Source organism: Ranitomeya imitator, chromosome 5 (genome assembly GCF_032444005.1).
Source record: "Ranitomeya imitator isolate aRanImi1 chromosome 5, aRanImi1.pri, whole genome shotgun sequence".
Taxonomy (NCBI): domain Eukaryota; kingdom Metazoa; phylum Chordata; class Amphibia; order Anura; family Dendrobatidae; genus Ranitomeya; species Ranitomeya imitator.
In genome coordinates, this window is record NC_091286.1 from 309,510,859 (window position 1) to 309,533,115 (window position 22,257).

At 39.0% G+C, this 22,257-nt stretch overlaps 1 protein-coding gene and 1 long non-coding RNA gene across 2 annotated transcripts in view; one reads left to right on the forward strand and one right to left on the reverse strand.

Annotated features, from left to right (window-relative positions):
• Positions 1 to 22,257, forward strand: part of SIM1 (SIM bHLH transcription factor 1) — a 195,285-nt gene that overhangs the window by 75,659 nt on the left and 97,369 nt on the right. The gene's annotated exons all lie outside the window — the stretch shown is intronic.
• Positions 5,527 to 8,275, reverse strand: LOC138680692 (uncharacterized). The gene is made up of 2 exons (XR_011321734.1): positions 8,127 to 8,275; positions 5,527 to 5,737 (listed from the first exon to the last, which is right to left on the reverse strand). It is a non-coding gene; the product is annotated as an uncharacterized lncRNA (long non-coding RNA).

Sequence of the window (22,257 nt, forward strand, 5' to 3'; positions counted from 1 at the left end):
TTACCATCGTTAAAGTAAAAAAAACAACCACTACATACTTACCTACCGCTGTCTGTCCCCGGCGCTGTGCTTCTCTGCTCTGGCTGTGAGCACAGCGGCCGGAAAGCAGAGCGGTGACGTCACCGCTCTGCTTTCCGGCTGACCGGCGCTCACAGCCAGAGCAGAGAAGCAGAGCGCCGGGGACAGACAGCGGTAGGTAAGTATGTAGTGGTTGTTTTTTTTACTTTAACGATGGTAACCAGGGTAAACATCGGGTTACTAAGCGCGGCCCTGCGCTTAGTAACCCGATGTTTACCCTGGTTACTAGCATCGTTGGTCGCTGGAGAGCGGTCTGTGTGACAGCTCTCTAGCGACCAAACAGCGACGCTGCAGCGATCCGGATCGTTGTCGGTATCGCTGCAGCGTCGCTTAGTGTGTCGGTACGTTTAGTGTGCAAATCGCTTATGTCCTTGGGGGGGGGGGGGGCGCCAAAATGAATTCTTGCCCTGGGTGCCAGAAACCCTAGATACGCCTCTGCTTACATGCCTTGGCATACTATCAATGAGATTATTAATGATCGTCTGAGGAATGTTCATCCACACTGAACTAGAAAAATAAATGTGACTCGCTGTTGTTGTGTTGAATAACAGCTATGAGGAAATGGCCATATACACACGTGGTCACAATTGTTGGTACCCCTCGTTTAATGACAGAAAAACCCACAATGGTCACAGAAATAACTTGAATCTGACCAAAGTAATAATAACTAAAAATCTATTTTAGTGAACAAATTACAGTCAGACATTGCCACGTGTGTAACTTTCATGCTCAAAACAATGTAATGCCAAGGTGTTAATGTACCTGGAATGAAGGTTAAAGGTTTCTGACTACTGTACATAACGCTACCCTACACCACAATCCTAGGAGTGGGACCGCTGGGATATTCTCTTGGGAAGGTGTTCCATTAACCTCAAGCTACTGCTCTCTAAGATTTTTATAGTGCACAGCGAGACAGCAATAGAGGCTGGAACAGAGGTCTATCCTCTTCAACAATGAGTCCTGTGTTTATTTTTTTAAACCATAATAGCTGTGGGCAACACCATCAAGTGGCCTTTCCTGCATGACTGCATACAGTTTCTGTAGGTAGGAGACTATGAGGTTACTTTTCATGGGTTGGCCTTGGCCCCTTTGCTCAAATGAAGGGATTTTTTTGTGCTGCAGCATACCAAACCATTTTGGATAATTGTATGCTTTCAACTTTTAGGGAATAATTTTCTCTGTTCCAGCATGACTGTGTACAAAGCAAGTTCAATAAAGGCATTGTTGGGCGAGTTTCATGTGGAAGAACTTGACTGGCCCACAAAGAGCCTTGACCTCCCGCCTCTTTGGAATGAACTAGACTGGAGATTGTGAGCCAGGCTTTCTCATTCATCGTCCATGTCTGATCTCACAATTATAAATGCTCTTCTAGATGAATGTTCAAAAATTCCCTATTTGGACAACCCCTTCTTAAAATAAGCAGTGACCTATTTTTTTTTTTTTTAAAAAGCAGCATACACTCAATTTCTTGACCAGCACTATTCCAGAAATGTCGGTGCCTTGTCTGTGAAGACTTGCATGACATTAATGCAATACTCAAGACAATATAACAGTGTCAAGTGAGCCTTCACAGACACAGCACTGACATTGCTGGAATGGTGCCGATCTTGGAGATGAGTATATGCTGTTTTTAGTTTATATGAGGCACTGTTTCAATTAAGAAAGAATTTTCCAACTAAGTGACAATACATTTAATGACTATGGATTTGAAATGGGATGTCGTAAAAACTCCTGTAGGTAAAATGTGTAGTCGTCCGAACTCTTTTGTCTAGGTTCATTTTGTATTTGCATAAGAATGGGGCTCAACGTGTCTTATGTCTGTTATCTATCTCCTAAGAAAAGGAAGAAAAAGCAGCACAAATCCAGTATAGAAGATGGAGTACACCCATCAGTTGTAACCCAAACAACTCATGTAGTAAAAAGCCCCAAAAATATAGATAACGCTCCAGGGAGTTAACATGTAAAAAAAACCCTTAAAAACTGTGGTTTATGTGCCAATGTGCATACTGACATCGTTTCAGCTCATTAGTAGTTGAGTCTTTATCGTGGTTGACATTGGCTCAACTGTTAACAAGCCAGAATATTTCCACTATGCACATTGCTGAATAAGGCTATATGCACACGTTGGGGATTTTGCTGCGTTTCCGTGGCATTTTTGGATGCGCGGAATTGCATCAGATCCACAGTGTAGTGCACAAGCATTGTTAGTCGATGTGAAATTGACATTTGTTGTGCACGTGCTGCGGAAAATAAAGCGCAGGTTTCCAGCGTTTTATTTTCTACAGCATGTCAATTCTTTGCGGATCTGCAGCATCTCTGCACCCATTGACTTCCATTGTGTCAGACCAATCCGCAGCAAAACTGCAAGTTTGAAAAAGAACTGGAAATTTGCTGCGGATGTGCCTGCGAGAAACGCTGCACATCGGGAGGGGGAAGAGTGTGTGGGCGGAGTGTGGGCAGAGACTGTGTGTGCGGAAAAGATGTGAGTGTCTGTGGGGCTGTGCGGAGAGTCTGTGCGGCTGTGCGGAGGTTTGCGGAGCTGTGCAGGGAGTCTTTGGGGCTGTGCAGTGGTCTGCGGGGCTGTGTGGGTGTGTGCGTGGGTGTGTGAGGGGCTGTGTGTGTGCGCGGGGCTGTTTGTGTGTGCGGGGCTGTGTGTAGGCAGGCATTGTCCAATGGGACTACTAGTCTGATGGGACTACTAGTCCGATCTGGCTATGCCTGCTACAGTGACAGGTAGCCGGATGATGGGACACTAGTATTCCCATCATCAGGCTACTGTGTTCAAGTGTAAAAAAAACCCAAACACATGCACACATATAGACATACATATAGTACATACCACACAGCTAATTCCCAAAGCAATCGATCACCTGTAAAAAAAATAATAAAAAACCAACAGTATAGTCCATTTAATACCAAGCGTCCCATGACGATCTCCCGTAGAGAGCTATCACATTGGCAGATATAACCGCTCTCCAGGGGCTCCGGGATACAATGACGGAAGGTATCCTTCTGCACTGTATCCCTCCATCGCTGTGAGTACAGTATCGTTCATACTGTCACTTGCGGCATTGCTGCGTGGGAAAATTCTCACGCAGCAGTGCCGTTAAGTGAGAGGCCATTGAAGCCTCAGTGATAACACTGCAGGAGCCATTGTCTCCTGTCAGTATGTCACTGGAGGCCTATAGAGCTGTCACATCTCCTGATGTTACAGCTCTATAGGGGAAATCGTCGTGGGACACTCATTATTAAAAATGGACTGCGTCAGACCATGGAGTATACTGTTGGTTTATTATGCTTTATTTTTTTCAGGTGATCGATGGCGTTGCAGGAATTAGGCGTGGTTGTAAGTATGGTAAAATTAAGAATATTAAAACACTTTTTTTCTGGCTGTGTCTTTATTTAAGCCTTTCACTACTATAGGATTAGTAATGGATAGGTATCTTATTGATGCCCCTCCATTACAAACTGGGCTTAGTGTCACCTTACAATCAAAGGTGACATTAACCCCTTATTACCCCATATGCCACCACTACAGGGCAGTGGGAAGAGAGAAGCTAAGTGCCGGAATTGGAGCATCTTACAGATGTGCCATTTCTGGGGTGGCTGGGAGCTATTTGTAGCCACGGGTGGCCAATATCCATGGTCCCTTCCTAGGCTATGAATATCAGCCAGCAGATGTCTGCATAGCCTTTGTGGCTATAAATTATAGGGGGACCTATGTCATTTTTTGGGGGTCCCCCTATTTTAATACCCAGTAAAGGCTAAATATACAGCTACGGGCTGATATTCATAGCCATGGAAGATCCATGAGTATTAACCCCTTCCCAGGCTGTAAACATCGGGCCCCAGTCGCTGGCTTTCCCTCTCTGATGCAAAAAAAGAGTCCATGCCATTTTTTTTTCAATTTTTTTTTAAATTAAACAGATATTGTGTTTAAGGCCGGGATCATACTTGCGAGAAACTCGCACGAGTCTCGCACCTCAATACCTGGCACTGCTGCTGGCACTCGGGACCAGTGTGTGTGGCTGCATGTATTTCTATGCAGCTGAACCCTCCGATCCCAGTGCTGGCGGCAGTGCCGGGTATTGAGGTGCGAGACTCGTGCGAGTTTCTTGCATTGCACTCGCAAGTGTGACACCAGCATAACACAGATTTTGTGTGTGTGTGTGTCTTTATTTAACTCTTTTTGTACCATTTTAATAAGTTTATTACTAAACATCGGTCTTGGTATTATCTATCTATCTATTACCTATCTATAGATATATCTATCTAATATCTATCTATCTATCTATCATCTATCTATAGATCTATAGATCTAGCTACAGATAGATCTATCTATAGATCTATCTATCATTTATTATCTATCTATCTATAGATATATCTAGCTATCTATAGATATATCTAGCCATCTATCTAATATCTATCTATCTATCTATCTATCATCTATCTATAGATCTATGTATCTATCTATAGATATATCTATCCATCTATCTATAGTTATATCTATATAAGGCAAAAAAGAGGCAGCACTCCATATTTGCAATGTTCAACGTGCAGGATTTAATCAACCCACTGTTCAGGGCGACGTTTCGGCTCAGACTGAGCCTTTCTCAAGCAATGGGTGGTACAAATGAGTGCATATTTATGGTACTCTCACTAATAATTACAGCCAATACAAATCCATATCATACAGTGCTTAGTCTCTCATTACCATACGTTATAAGGTGCTAACAGTGCAAAGTGCTATGTGCTTCTGTGTACTTATTTTGTAAACGATTGTTCCCCTTATCTTAATCACCATTTATCATTCATAGATGTTTTACACTTACTTCATAATGTACTGTGGGGGCTCATGTGCCGCATGGAGGACGCCATTCTTCATTCTAAGCGTCCACTGTTTCCTACTGCGCATGTCCGGAAGTTCTAATAGACAAAAATAGCCGATTGCAGATTACTACACCGTCATGGGATGCTGTGCGCTTGCGCACTGGCGCCACCAAACGCCATATTGAGGGTGGCCTGTAATCCTGAAATATCGTGCAGTTGCGCACTAGCGCCCCAGACGCCATATTAAGAGTGGCATGAAATAGTATATTTCTGATTCCTAACTACACGGAGCATTCCTACTCCGCAAATAACCACACTTAATCATATATTCATAACTCTCATCTAGGCTTAAGGTTGTATTTAAAGCCAGCCCAATCCTGGACTATATGTGGGTCTTATAGCGTACCCTGACAACCCGGACGGCACCTTATATAGGCTGTCTCCCGGCGCCACATAGTGTCCAAATGCCCCAGTTAACCCTCTCAGGCCAACTGTTACATATGGTACAACTATAAGGTAGCAAAGCCCTATTATATTGTCAAAGCCAACAACCGCCATTATATGAGATTTTGGAACCTTGTCCTGAATACTTTTATATGAAATATTATTTTCAAAAAATTACTTTTGAAAAAATGCTTTATTATTATTCTCCTCAGGACAATTGCACAGTAAATTTATACATAATAATATTTAAAGAAAAAAGTATTTTAACAAAAAATAAATTTTAAACAAAAAAATATATATAATAACTGTCAAAAAAATGAATAAACAAAAATAGATAGATTCTCGTCCTCATGCAGTCATGTTCCCCCACAGGTTTATGGTGAATCTAGTAAGGGGAAAAAATAGGGAAAGAAAAAATATTAAAATATGTTAAAAAATAGTAAAAACAGGAAACAAAGGGGTAAATATTCCCCTTAATTACCAAGTCCTCCAATTATACAACATAGACAAAGAACAATATTTATATGATATTACATAACTGTATAAATTTTAAAGTCCACATTTAGGCCGTTCGGTTTGAGGGTATTCAGTTCGTAGATCCATTTTAGTTCTTTCTTTTTAAGGATCAATTCCCTATCCCCCCCTCTTCTTTGCACCGGGACTGCATCAATTATTTTACATTTCAAATCCTTTTCAGTATGATTGGATTCTAGAAAATGTTTCGGGACTGGGAGATCCGTTCTCTTTTTCCGTATACTGTATCTATGTTGATTCATCCTAACTTTAAATTCACAGGTGGTCTCACCTATATACCACAGTTTGCATGGGCACATAAGGAGATATATAACAAATGCTGAACTGCACGTCAAATACTCATTGATCTTATACGTCTTCCCTGTCTGGGGATGTTGAAATGTAGAGCCTTTTACCATATGAGTGCAGTTCACGCAATTGAGACATGGATAACATCCTTTTTTACTAGTCCCAGTTAGTGTTGGCTGGGAACTTTGCCTCATTGTTCCTATATCTGATTTGACCAAGTAGTTACCAATATTTCTACTCTTTTTATATGAACATATAGGTGGCTTCTCAAACTCTTTAATGTCAGGGAGACATCTCCCCAGCATTCCCCAGTGTTTTTTTATAATTTTAACCACTTCACTACTTTCTTCAACATAGGTCATAACCAATGGAATTCGGTCAAGTTGTTTCCTATTCCTCACATTTAATGGCTTATTAATTAATCCTTCTCTTTTTTGATTGAGGACTTTTATTTTTGTTGTTTCCAATAGATTTTTTGGGTACCCTCTTCCCAAGAACTTATTCATTCGCCTATCCAGCACCTCATCAACCTCATCCTCTTTGTTGACAATGCGTCTTACTCTCAGTAATTGGCTAAGCGGAATGGATCTTATCATGTTACGTGGATGCTGGCTGTCATATGTTAGCAAGTTGTTTCTATCCGTTTCTTTGACATATAGTGTGGTGTTTAACTTTCCTTCTTTTTGCGTAACCAATACGTCCAAAAATTGAATTTCAGATTTGGATGACACCAATGTAAATTTAATATTATCATCGATTGTGTTGAGGAAGTCATGGAAGTCTTCCAGTGCTTTCTGTGTACCCCTCCACAGGAGGAAGACATCATCTATGTATCTCCACCACACCAGCACCTGCCGGAAGTGGTGAGACACATAGACGAGGTCCTCCTCCAGGGCTTCCATCACCAGGTTTGCATATGCGGGGGCCATGTTAGCCCCCATGGCTGTTCCCCGTTTTTGCGCATAAAATGTATCCCCAAAAAGAAAATAATTACGTTTCAATATTATTTCTAACATCCTTAATAGGAACGCTCTACCCTCTTCTGTGTACTGCATAATGTTCAATTTATTATCCACCGCCCGTAGGCCATTATCATGATCAATGGATGTATATAGGGATACTACGTCAAATGACGCTAGTATAGTCTCCTCCACAAGTTGTACTTCCTCAAGTTTCCTGATAAAGTCTGTAGTATCCCTTATATACGATTTACTCTGTTTTACTATTGGGTTAAATATCCTATCCAAGAATATTCCCATCTTACTGAAGATTGAATTAACCCCAGAAATTATAGGGCGTCCCGGTGGGTTTATCAAACTTTTATGTATTTTGGGGGTAATATACATCACTGGGGTTGTGGGATCCTCCACTAATAAATAATCGCAAAGATCCTGGTCAATAATTTTGGAGTCTTAGGCTTGTTTAAGGCATGTTTTAATTTCTTTTCCTATACGAAATTTGGGATCTCCATCCATTATACCATATACTTCTTCATCCCGTAATTGTCTGTTGATCTCATTTATATACATGGCCCTGTCCATGACGACGACAGCACCCCCTTTATCAGCGGGTTTTATAATGATGTCACCGTCATGGACTAGCTCTTGTAATGCCACAACCTCTTCTTTAAGAATATTGGGGTGTTTAAACTCCCTCTGAGCACTATTCCTCAATGTCTCCACTTCCGCTATAACTGCTTTTTCAAACGCATCTATGACTGCCGAGCTCGTGGGGGGCATAAAATTGCTCTTATTGCGTAATTCCACCATATTGAGATTGAATTCGCTACTTTTAGGCCTTGTGGTGCCCTCCTTCTTGTGAAACCATTCCCTCAATTTAATAGTCCTAATAAAACGTGCCAAGTCCATCTGCAAACCAAACCAGTCCATGTGTGAACATGGGCTGAATGATAGTCCTTTACTTAGAACAGATACCTGTGTATCAGTAAGTACCTTATTTGAGATATTTACTACGAGGTCTGCTCCCTCTTCCTGAGGTTTGGTTGTCTTTGTCCTGGTGGCTTGCTCTTTTCTGTTTTCTTTTTCCCTCCGATGATGGCGCTTACCTCCTCGCCTTTTTCGGTTTCCAGTCCACCTGCCTGATCTATAGGGAATAAATTCATTGGTTAAACATTCAGTTCTATTAAATTCCTCCAACCTCCTGGATTCTAATTGACCTCTTTTCTTCCAAGGCATCCTACTATTGTCATTTTGCCAAGTATAAACATGTCCAGATTCATAGTCGCCATTATCCCTACTCCATTTATTTCGTTTTGTTTCTTCCAAATCACTTTTAAATTTACACATGTCTTTTTCATTCTTCTCCTTAAAGGCAGTCCAGTCCTCCTTATTCATTATTTCTTGTAATCTTTTCTCTAGATCACCAACACTGGATTGCATCCTTTTCACTTCTATTTGTAAAAATTCAATATTTAATAACATTATGTCCATTGCATACTTATTGGAGATCATTGTGAACCTTGTACAAAATGTGGGGTTCCCCATGAATAAGTTTGGTCTGATATTTGATCTTAGTCCCCTAGGGATTTTCCGTTCCCTATAATATTGTCCCAGTGTGGTCAGATGTAATTGTGAACTCACTAGTCGTTTGATGTCGTTTTCATACTTGCGTTTGATCTCTATAATAGATGGGGTTTTTAGGAAATCTGCATCCCCCTCGATATTGTTCAATATCCGTTCCTCGTCCTCAGTAGTATAATTGAAGACCCCTGGTTCCATGGGACGTTCCTCCATGGTTCCAAAAAATGGCTTAAGAGTGTGGAGAGTACAAAAGATAAAAATAAAAAAATACTTGTATGTGCAAAAATTTCCAGACATAGATATAAAGAAAAAAGGAACAGCACAAGATGTACTTATCTTCAAGTGCACGGCCCCAGGATAACAGTCCTTGTATCCAACTCTATCAATATAAGGCAAAAAAGAGGCAGCACTCCATATTTGCAATGTTCAACGTGCAGGATTTAATCAACCCACTGTTCAGGGCGACGTTTCGGCTCAGACTGAGCCTTTCTCAAGCAATGGGTGGTACAAATGAGTGCATATTTATGGTACTCTCACTAATAATTACAGCCAATACAAATCCATATCATACAGTGCTTAGTCTCTCATTACCATACGTTATAAGGTGCTAACAGTGCAAAGTGCTATGTGCTCCTGTGTACTTATTTTGTAAACGATTGTTCCCCTTATCTTAATCACCATTTATCATTCATAGATGTTTTACACTTACTTCATAATGTACTGTGGGGGCTCATGTGCCGCATGGAGGACGCCATTCTTCATTCTAAGCGTCCACTGTTTCCTACTGCGCATGTCCGGAAGTTCTAATAGACAAAAATAGCCGATTGCAGATTACTACACCGTCATGGGATGCTGTGCGCTTGCGCACTGGCGCCACCAAACGCCATATTGAGGGTGGCATGTAATCCTGAAATATCGTGCAGTTGCGCACTAGCGCCCCAGACGCCATATTAAGAGTGGCATGAAATAGTATATTTCTGATTCCTAACTACACGGAGCATTCCTACTCCGCAAATAACCACACTTAATCATATATTCATAACTCTCATCTAGGCTTAAGGTTGTATTTAAAGCCAGCCCAATCCTGGACTATATGTGGGTCTTATAGCGTACCCTGACAACCCGGACGGCACCTTATATAGGCTGTCTCCCGGCGCCACATAGTGTCCAAATGCCCCAGTTAACCCTCTCAGGCCAACTGTTACATATGGTACAACTATAAGGTAGCAAAGCCCTATTATATTGTCAAAGCCAACAACCGCCATTATATGAGATTTTGGAACCTTGTCCTGAATACTTTTATATGAAATATTATTTTCAAAAAATTACTTTTGAAAAAATGCTTTATTATTATTCTCCTCAGGACAATTGCACAGTAAATTTATACATAATAATATTATATAAAATCTATAGATATATCTATCTATGGATAGATAATAGATGATAGATAGATCTACTGATAGATCGATCGATTGATCGATCTTTCTATAGATATATCTATCAATCCTTCTATCTAATATCTACAGTGCCTTGCAAAAGTATTCGGCCCCCTGGAACTTTTCAACCTTTTCCCATATATCATGCTTCAAACATAAAGATACCAAATGTAATTTTTTGGTGAAGAATCAACAACAAGTGGAACACAATTGTAAAGTTGATCGAAATTTATTGGTTATTTTAAATTTTGTGGAAATTCAAAAACTGAAAAGTGGGGCGTGCAATATTATTGGCCCCCTTAACTTAATACTTTGTTGCGCCACCTTTTGCTGCGATTACAGCTGAAAGTTGCTTGGGGTTTGTCTCTATCAGTTTTGTACATCGAGAGATTGAAATTCTTGCCCATTCTTCCTGTGCAAACAGCTCGAACTTAGTGGGGTTTGATGGAGATCGTTAGTAAACAGCAGTTTTTAGCTCTTTCCACAGATTCTCGATTGGATTGAGGTCTGAACTTTGACTTGGCCATTCTAACACCTGGATACGTTTACTTGTGAACCATTCCATTGTAGATTTTGCTTTATGTTTGGGATCATTGTCTTGTTGGAAGACAAATCTCCGTCCCAGTCTCAGGTCTTTTGCAGACCCCAACAGGTTTTCTTTAAGAATGGTCCTGTATTTGGTTCCATCCATCGTCCTATTAATTTTAACCATCTTCACTGTCCCTGCTGAAGAAAAGCAGGCCCAAACCATGATGCTGCCACCATCATGTTTGACAGTGGGGATGGTGTGTTCAGGGTGATGAGCAGTGTTGCCTTTACGTCAAACATATTGTTCGGCATTGTTGCCAAAAAGTTCAATTTTGGTTTCATCTGACCAGAGCACCTTCTTCCACGTTTGGTGTGTCTCCCATGTGGCTTGTTGCACACTTTAAACAAAGTTTTATATGGATATCTTTGAGAAATGGCTTTCTTCTTGCCACTCTTCCATAAAGGCCAGATTTATACAGTTTATGACTGATTGTTATCCTATGTACAGACTGTCCCACCTCAGCTGTAGATCTCTGCAGTTCATCCAGAGTGATCATGGGCATCTTGGCTGCATCTCTGACAGTCTTCTCCTTGTTTGAGATGAAAGTTTAGAGGGACGGCCGGGTCTTAGTAGATTTGCAGTGGTATGATACTCCTTCCATTTCAATATGATCTCTTGCACAGTGCTCCTTGGGATGTTTAACCCCTTACCGGCATCGGACTTACTATACCGTCCGATGCCGGCTCCCCTGCTTTGATGCAGGGCTCCGCGGTGAGCCCGCATCAAAGCCGGGACATGTCAGCTGTTTTGAACAGCTGACATGTGCCCGCAATAGGTGCGGGCAGAATCGCGATCTGCCCGCACCTATTAACTAGTTAAATGCCGCTGTCAAACGCAGACAGCGGCATTTAACTACCGCTTCCGGCCGGGCGGCCGGAAATGACGTCATCGCCGACCCCCGTCACATGATCGGGGGTCGGCGATGCTTGTATATTGTAGCCATAGAGGTCCCAGAGACCTCTATGGTTACTGATGAGCGGTGGCTGTGAGCGCCACCCTGTGGTCGGCGCTCACAGCACACCTCCATTTCTGCTACATAGCAGCGATCAGCAGATCGCTGCTATGTAGCAGAGCCGATCGTGCTGTGCCAGCTTCTAGCCTCCCATGGAGGCTATTGAAGCATGGCAAAAGATAAGAAAAAAAGTTTAAAAAAATGTGAAAAAAATAAAAAAAACATAAAAGTTTAAATCACCCCCCTTTCGCCCCAATCAAAATAAATCAAAAAAAAAAAAAAATCAAATCTACGCATATTTGGTATCGCCGCGCTCAGAATCGCCCGATCTATCAATTAAAAAAAAGTATTAACCTGATCGCTAAACAGCATAGCGGGAAAAAAATTTGAAACGCCAGAATTACGTTTTTTTGGTCGCCGCGACATTGCATTAAAATGCAATAACGGGCGATCAAAAGAACGTATCTGCACCAAAATGCTATCTTTAAAAACGTCATCTCGGCACGCAAAAAATAAGCCCTCAACCGACCCCAGATCATGAAAAATGGAGACGCTACGAGTATCGGAAAATGGCGCAATTTTTTTTTTTTTTTTTTTTTTTTTAGCAAAGTTTGGAATTTTTTTTCACCACTTAGATAAAAAATAACCTAGTCATGTTAGGTGTCTATGAACTCGTACTGACCTGGAGAATCATAATGGCAGGTCAGTTTTAGCATTTAGTGAACCTAGCAAAAAAGCCAAACAAAAAACCAATGTGGGATTGCACTTTTTCTGCAATTTCACCGCACTTGGAATTTTTTTCCCGTTTTCTAGTACACGACATGCTAAAACCAATGATGTCGTTCAAAAGTACAACTCGTCCCGCAAAAAATAAGCCCTCACATGGCCAAATTGACGGAAAAATAAAAAAGTTATGGCTCTGAGAAGGAGGGGAGCGAAAAACGAACACAGGAAAACGAAAAATCCCCTGGTCATGAAGGGGTTAAAGTTTTGGAAATCATTTTGTATCCAAATCCGGCTTTAAACTTCTCCACAACAGTATCACAGACCTGCCTGTTGTGTTCCTTGGTCTTCATGATGCTCTCTGTGCTTCAAACAGGACCCTGAGACTATCACAGAGCAGGTGCATTTATACGGAGACTTAATTACACACAGGTGGATTATATTTATCATCATTAGGCATTTAGGACAACATTGGATCATTCAGAGATCCACAATGAACTGATGGCTTGAGTTTGCTGCACTGAAAGTAAAGGGGCCAAATATTATTGCACACCCCACTCTTCAGTTTTTGAATTTTCACAAAAATTTAAAATAATCAATAAATTTCGTTCAACTTCACAATTGTGAATCTATCCACTATGCACTTTATGTTTTATATCTAGCCTTATCAGTATCTTCATTCAAATTGGCTATGTGGTTGTTTTAGGATGTGATATACCCTATGTGTGAATACATATATACATTTTTCCATTGTAGGTATAATTCTATTTACTTCATGTCCAGCGTTTGCTGTTTTACCATTACTTGTATGGTGTACTAGCATCTCCTATTTTTTTAAATGTCTTTTTAAAAAATTTTTTTATATTTTGAATAAAATCTTTTTACATTTAAAATTACTGGTATTGGAGGACTTTGTTTTTTTTCCGTTTTGCTGACTATAGATAGATGATAGATGATAGATGATAGATAGATCTACTGATAGATCGATTGATCAATCTTTTTATAGATAGATCTATCTATCTAATATCTATCTATCTATTATCTATCTATCTATCTATCTATCTATCTATTATCTATCTATCTATCTATCTATCTATCTATCTAGCTATGTGTGTAAACATTATCCTTCAATGGAGTATGTAAATGAAGAGGCTGGACAAGAATTTACATCACAATTCTTTTTTTTTGTTCAATAATAGATCTTTATTTAGCTTTCAAAAACGCATACAAATCCGCATGAAAAAAACGCATGAAAATCCGCACCAAAAACGCAGCAAATATGCACCAAAATATGCAGATTTTTTACCTGCGTTTTCGGCCAAGAGATGCAGAATCTGCACAGAAAATTACACAGGCAAATCTGCAACACGTGCACATACCGTTAACCAATTTTTTTTGCATTTGAACTATCTTTTTATCTATCTAACCATCTTATATCTGTTATATAAGCATCTGTCTATTTATCGTTTCATCTATATATCTATATTCATGTATTATCTATCTATCTTATATCTATTATACTCAGCGTCTGTTTATCGTCCTGTTTATCAATCTTTGTAAATACCCTCATATTCTAAATTTTAACATGAGGTTGAGTATGCCTTCTGCTTGTTTGCACAAGATCTCAGCCTGTCTGTCAGCCTACAGACGTATAACGACAGTTTGGAAATCATTCCTTAGAGACGTGCAGACCACCATATTTTTAGAATAATTGATGAACTCATAAGCAAACAAGAATTCACTTAGTTTCCATATGAATGGGAATATGTTCACTATCCCCTAGACATGCTTTCATCAATGATCCCTAGGGATATCTATTGAAACCATTGTATTTCATTTTCTTCTAGAGCATAATATGAAATATATATATATATGTTGTGATAAAAGAGTGGAAAAGGAAAACTCTTTGGGGAACGTCATTCTGGAATCTGAAAGTATGCAATAAATAGTAGATTAAAATCAAAAGTGCAAACAAAATCCAATCAAGAAAACAAATAATAACACACCAATATATTGAAACATTTTGGTTTTCTAGCTGCCCTAACCCATGCATCACTAATATCATAAAAATTAAAGCCCAATTCAAGTACGGTAGAAAAAGGAGTTATGGATTTTTGTAATGTTATATTTTTTTTATCTCTCTTCATTCATTTTAGTGGGAAATGGGGTACATAGTGGAAAGGTTATTACTTTTAAGTGAAAAATTGCTTAGAAGCAAAGTTAGAGTAATTTGAGTTTAAGATTTAGTTTAATTGTGATGTGAATGGACCTTTATGAATTGTCTACATTATGGCTCAGTGTCCATGCTAACATGTAAATAATCATGTTTGGTACAATGAATGTAATTTCTGTACGTCTTCTAGCGTATTGGATCGAATAAAGAGAAAAAATGGAATTTCATCAGTAGTAATCCTTAGGAACCTTGCCTTAACCCCTTAACCCCTTGGCCCTTGCATGTTAATGACTGGGCCAATTTTTACAATTCTGACCACTGTCCCTTTATGAGGTTATAACTCTGGAACCCTTCAACGGATCCTGATGATTCTGACATCGTTTTCTTGTGACATATTGTTCTTCGTGACAGTGATAACATTTCTTTGATATTACCTGCATTTATTTGTGAAAAAAATGGAAATTTGGAGATATGTCACACAAAATACTTAATAAGTAACATTTCCCACATGTCTACTTTACATCAGCACAATTTTGGAACCAATTTTTTTTTTTTGTTAGGGAGTTATAAGGGTTAAATGTTGGCCAGCAATTTCTCATTTTTACAACACGTTTTTACAATTTTTTTTTAGGGATCACATCACATTTGAAGTCACTTTGAGGGGTCTATATGATAGAAAATACCAAAGTGTGACACCATTCTAAAAACTGCACCCCTCAAGGTGCTCAAACTACATTCAAAAAGTTTATTAATAGTGATGAGCGAATATACTCGTTACTCGAGATTTCCCGAGCACGCTCGGGGGTCCTCCAAGTATTTTATAGTGCTCGGAAATTTAGTTTTTGTTGCCGCAGCTGAATGTTTTACATCTGTTAGCCAGCATAAGTACATGTGGGGATTCCCTAGCAACCAGGCAATCCCCACATGTACTTATGCTGTCTAATAGATATAAAACATTCAGCTGCGGCAATAAAAACGAAATTTCTGAGCACTAACACAAATACTCGGAGGACACCCGAGCATGCTCGGGAAATCTCAAGTAACGAGTATATTCGCTCATCACTATTTATTAACCCTTCAGGTGTTTCACAGGAATGTTTGGAATGTTAAAAAAAGAACATTTAACTTTTTTCACAAAAAATGTACTTCAACTCCAATTTGTTTTATTTTACCAAGGGTAACAAGAGAAATTGGACCCCAAAAGTTGTTGTACAATTTGTCCTGAGTGCGCTACACCATGGGTACACCACTGTTATGATAGGATGCCAAGTCGAGTTTGGAGAGCCCCTGATGTGCCTAAACATTGAAATCCCCCACAAGTGACACGATTTTGGAAAGTAGACCCCTAAGGAACTTATCTAGATGTGTGGTGAGCACTTTGATCCACCAAGTGCTTCACAGAAGTTTATAATGTAGAGCCATAAAAATAAAAAAATCATGTTTTTTCACAAAAATGATCTTTTCGCCCCAAATTTTTTATTTTCCCTAAGGTAACAGAAGAAATTGGACCCCAAAAGTTGTTGTCCAATTTCTCCTGGGTACGCTGATACCCCATATGTGGGGGGAACCATCGTTTGGGCACATGGGGGACAGCGGTGAGGTGCCAGTCCACATCGGGATTGATCCCCGCACTAACCGGTATGTATACCAGTGATATTCATTGTGCATGTGCTTTTTTATATATCTCTCTGGACCTGTGTGTCCAATGTATGTAGTTATACTTCATTAGTCTGGCACAATTTTTTTGATTGTCTTATAATACCTGTTTTGGGTTACTGCATGGATCCCTTTGTATTGGAGGCACCTGTCCCTTTTCCGTTTAGGTGCGTGCTGAGTACAGCACGGGGATTGTTTCCCTCTGTCATTTTTTTTCTGGTATGATTATTAATAAAGTTTTTTCTATATTTATATTTGGACTATATGCTGCTTTTTGTTCTCTGCTGGTTTTTGTCGTTTGGGCACATGGCAGAGCTCGGAAGGGAAGGAGCGCTGTTTGGAATGCAGACTTAGATGGATTGGTCTGCAGGCGTCACGTTGCATTTGCAGAGCCCCTGATGCACCTAAACAGTAGAAACCCCCACAAGTGACCCCATATTGGAAACTTGACCCCCAAAGAACTTATCTAGATGTGTTGTGAGAACTTTGAACCCCCAAGTGTTTCACTACAGTTTGCAACGCAGAGCCTTGAAAATAAAACATAATTTTTTCCCACAAAAATGATTTTTTTAGCCCCCAAATTTTTATTTTCTTAAGGGTAACAAGAGAAATTGGACACCATAAGTTGTTGTTAACCCAATGGAACACCTATAGAGAATTCTGGCTCTAAAAGAGGTCATTCTTGAAGAAATAAAAAAAGTTAGCTGTTGCAATAGATTAATTCCATGCCTAGAAGACTTGGTGCTGTCCTTAAAAATCATGAAGATCGTACAAATTGCTAGATGTAGTGGTTTTGGATTTGGGTTGTATTAATTTTTCCATTAACTAAATTGAGTAAAACTGAAAATTTTGTAACAAAAGTTATATTATTAACCTTACTTTCATGTTACGGGTTAAAAAAGTGTTCTATGAAGTTTAGTCTTGTCAAAATTTTGGATATTGTGTGGTGTTTAGTGAGCTATTGATTAAAGTCTGGGTTTTCATAGAGGTGTATTCATTTATGTTGAGCACTGTATATATCCACATATGCATAAGCATATTGCAGATTTCTACACTTCCACATACTATACCAAGGATAAGGCAGTGATGCATATATTTTTTATATCCATATATTATTAGTTATTAATATGTAAAGATCAATTAACACTGACCTACTGACTCCATGGTTCAGCATACTCAACACCAATGTGAAAAATCTATGCTCAAAATTAGTCATATATTATATTTCAATTTATCTTTAATTGTTGAAGTTATATGATACAAATTGATTCTACTTTATTCATGGTCTGGGGTCTCAAAAGAACTCAGAGCATAATAAAGGTAGGATGTAAAAAAAAAAATTAAATATTCACCTCGCTACTGACCTGTCCTACCACATCTAAAGCCAATCTGGTTTGCCTTGCCTGTCCTTTTCACTGTGTTCGTCCCTCACGTCTTTTTCGGCTTGCTTAGCTCTAGGCTTCTGATATTCATGCACGCTGTACCGATGTGGCGCACATCATAAGGTCATCACATTATGATGTGTGTTGTCTTAGGCCTAGTCAATGCCTCAGGGCATGCAAGTTGTGATGTCACAGCAAACAGGCATAACAGAGGCATAATTGTACCAGAATCTAAGGCCCAGAATGAATAAGGCCAAAAAAATGTACATGATAGATGAAAAGAAAAGAAAAGGGGAAGACTAGATGGTGGGCTGCTGAGGCAGTGAGTTAAGTAACTTGACTATTATTATTTTTTTATTTCAACAATTTGCCAGCCCTGTATAGTTCAGGAAAATGGTGAGTTACTGCCCATTATTTTGCTGAATTTGCGCAGAGTCAATTGCTATAAATTCTTATTCTGGAAAATACAAATGTTTTGTCTAATTCAACTCCACTCAAATTCATTAGCTCATCTCTAGGGATCACATACTTTTTGCAAAAGCAAATAATTAAAGGATACCAAAACAATAAACTATATTAGCATTTGCCTCTGAAAACTAGAGGCAGCTCACTTCATACTATCTACTAGAAATTGAACATTTCAGATATGTTGTTTGAATCCACAGCAGATTATTGAGGACAGAATACAAGCTCAGTCGGATTTTGGTACTAAAAAACTAGCTACACAATCACTCTACCTGATGGTGACCAATATGCCAGAATCCATGGGTATTATAAGGCTATGTTCACATTAGCGTTGCGTCGGGCACAGCTGCGGCGACGCATGCGTCATGCGCCCCTATGTTTAACATGGGGGAGCATGGACATGCGTTGTCTTGCGTTTTGTGACGCATGCGTCATTTTTGGCGCAAGCATCAGGGCGCAGAGGACGCTGCAAGTTGAATTTTTTGTGCGTCCAAAATCAAGCCAAAAATGGACGCATGCGTCACAAAACAATGCGTTTTTGCATGCATTTTGCATGCGTTGTGCGTTGCGTCGCCGACGCAACACACAACAACGCAAATGTGAACGTAGCCTAAGTGGTAGATTAAAGCATAGTGCCATTTTACGTACTATTTTCTCAGGTATGTTCATTTCTGCTCAAATTTTATGTGGCTCAGGCTTTTTTGTACTGTTGTAACATTACTACAAACAATAAGAGTTAAGGTAACCTAGGCATGGTTAATCTCCAAATAACACAGGGGCTCCATACATGGAAAAGCAATTTCAGCTTAGCAGAAAATATAAATGCAGTTGTTGGTAATGTAATCATTTCTCTGGGGATCCTTTCATGTTTTTCACATAATAAACCAGCAGAACAGACAAATATGGAGTATGGTTATCAAGCAAGGTTGTGAAACTTGCTGGATCCAGCTGGTTGTGGATCCATTTGATGTTCAGATGTTTTTTTTCTCTAATTGCATGTCTTGCAAACTCTTCCCATGTTATTCTAAATTCTAAAGAAAACTACAATTGTGTAATGTGAAGACACAAAAGAGAATAGTAAAACCAAAAACACTCAGTTTGAAAAAATGTTGCAGTAATCCGCAAGTGCTAGTAAAAGATGTAAAAAACAGGGTATTTGGTTGATACGTTTTTTGCAAAAAATGTATACTAAGCTGCTCTACCAATCTTCACGGTATACCCTTATCAGAGCAGTCCTAACTAATGTATGCAATCCCTATCTGATGTATTTAAAAACCTGATCATCTGTATATAACCTGTGTGAACAGGGTTCAGAGAGGAAAAATCCATGTGTGCATACAGGGTAGAACAGCTTTTGTGCAGATAGCCCAAGAGGAGTGGTGGAACTCCCCAGTATTGTAGACACAAGAGAACAATTATGGAAACAGGAACACATGGGCTACTTGCACAGTGAACAAGTCTGTATGATCATGTTCACACACCACCAAGAAACCTGAAGACACAAAAGAGAATAGTAAAACCAAAACCACTCAGTTTGAAAAAATGTTGCAGTAATCCGCAAGTGCTAGTAAAAGATGTAAAAAACAGGGTATTTGGTTGATACGTTTTTTGCAAAAAATGTATACTAAGCTGCTCTACCAATCTTCACGGTATACCCTTATCAGAGCAGTCTTAACTAATGTATGCAATCCCTATCTGATGTATTTAAAAACCTGATCATCTGTATATAACCTGTGTGAACAGGGTTCAGAGAGGAAAAATCCATGTGTGCATACAGGGTAGAACAGCTTTTGTGCAGATAGCCCAAGAGGAGTGGTGGAACTCCCCAGTCTTGTAGACACAAGAGAACAATTATGGAAACAGGAACACATGGGCTACTTGCACAGTGAACAAGTCTGTATGATCATGTTCACACACCACCAAGAAACCTGAAGACACAAAAGAGAATAGTAAAACCAAAAACACTCAGTTTGAAAAAATGTTGCAGTAATCCGCAAGTGCTAGTAAAAGATGTAAAAAACAGGGTATTTGGTTGATACGTTTTTTGCAAAAAATGTATACTAAGCTGCTCTACCAATCTTCACGGTATACCCTTATCAGAGCAGTCCTAACTAATGTATGCAATCCCTATCTGATGTATTTAAAAACCTGATCATCTGTATATAACCTGTGTGAACAGGGTTCAGAGAGGAAAAATCCATGTGTGCATACAGGGTAGAACAGCTTTTGTGCAGATAGCCCAAGAGAAGTGGTGGAACTCCCCAGTCTTGTAGACACAAGAGAAAAATTATGGAAACAGGAACACATGGGCTACTTGCACAGTGAACAAGTCTGTATGATCATGTTCACACACCACCAAGAAACCTGAAGACACAAAAGAGAATAGTAAAACCAAAAACACTCAGTTAGAAAAAATGTTGCAGTAATCCGCAAGTGCTAGTAAAAGATGTAAAAAACAGGGTATTTGGTTGATACGTTTTTTGCAAAAAATGTATACTAAGCTGCTCTACCAATCTTCACGGTATACCCTTATCAGAGCAGTCCTAACTAATGTATGCAATCCCTATCTGATGTATTTAAAAACCTGATCATCTGTATATAACCTGTGTGAACAGGGTTCAGAGAGGAAAAATCCATGTGTGCATACAGGGTAGAACAGCTTTTGTGCAGATAGCCCAAGAGGAGTGGTGGAACTCCCCAGTCTTGTAGACACAAGAGAACAATTATGGAAACAGGAACACATGGGCTACTTGCACAGTGAACAAGTCTGTATGATCATGTTCACACACCACCAAGAAACCTGAAGACACAAAAGAGAATAGTAAAACCAAAAACACTCAGTTTGAAAAAATGTTGCAGTAATCCGCAAGTGCTAGTAAAAGATGTAAAAAACAGGGTATTTGGTTGATACGTTTTTTGCAAAAAATGTATACTAAGCTGCTCTACCAATCTTCACGGTATACCCTTATCAGAGCAGTCCTAACTAATGTATGCAATCCCTATCTGATGTATTTAAAAACCTGATCATCTGTATATAACCTGTGTGAACAGGGTTCAGAGAGGAAAAATCCATGTGTGCATACAGGGTAGAACAGCTTTTGTGCAGATAGCCCAATTGTGTAATGTGGAATATCCATGACAACTATAACAAACTATTTTTCCATGATAATATTTTCTACATGCTTTACAGAAAGAATGCATCATGCTGGACAACTTAACATATTTGTTAATCATAAGCTTCACATGCTTAAAAGTAGGTTTATAATGGGAGGTTCACTCTGAATTTTCAGTCTGATAGTCTAATCAAAGTTTGACAGATCCCATGAAAACACTTTTTTTCCCAACTTTTTTCATATTTGTAAAGCTAAGTGGAAGAGAAGCAATAGCCTGATTAATTTTTTCACAAGTAACAATATTCAATAGATTTTCTACTTTTGTAGCATTTTTGGAAGAGAATGCTTCCAAACATGGAAAGGACTATAAAAGCAATTTGTCAAATTACATGTGTCTAGCTTGTCCAGGGCCTTTAACTGAACTCAGAGAAATATCATTGGGTTAAATTATGATGCTGGCAGTGAATGCTTCAACACCCAACATCAGCAACTGGCCTCATTAAAACTGAAAGGATGCAAATGCTTGTAGACATCTTCCAGTATGTAGTAAAAACCTTTAGAAGAATGAAAGCTGCTATAGATGGCAAAGGAACACTATCTATATACAGTATAAATGCCTATGGTATTTGAAATAGTTATGTGACTAATGCATATTAATGAAATATTTTAAACACTTATAAGTCTATTTAGTTTGGCCTAAGCTTAAAATAAGCTTAAAATATATTTGAGAGTGTTTTTTTTTACTTCATATAGTCAAGTCAAAATATTAGGATAAATGACATTCAGATTATTCAATAGATATAGAGAGAGTTAGTCAGATTAGTACACACCTCTAATACAATCATTGATTTCCACATCACAATAAACAGGTCAGCGAACTTATCATCTTAATTGATCTGTTGAAAGTTAACATGAAGGAAAGAAAAGAAAATTAAACCTGATTATTCATAGCTATTAGCCTATTAGTTGTATGTACTAATGCATGTATTGTACATATCACTGTTTATATTTAGATCTTCAAGAAATGCTTATTAAAATTGAATTCTGATTAATT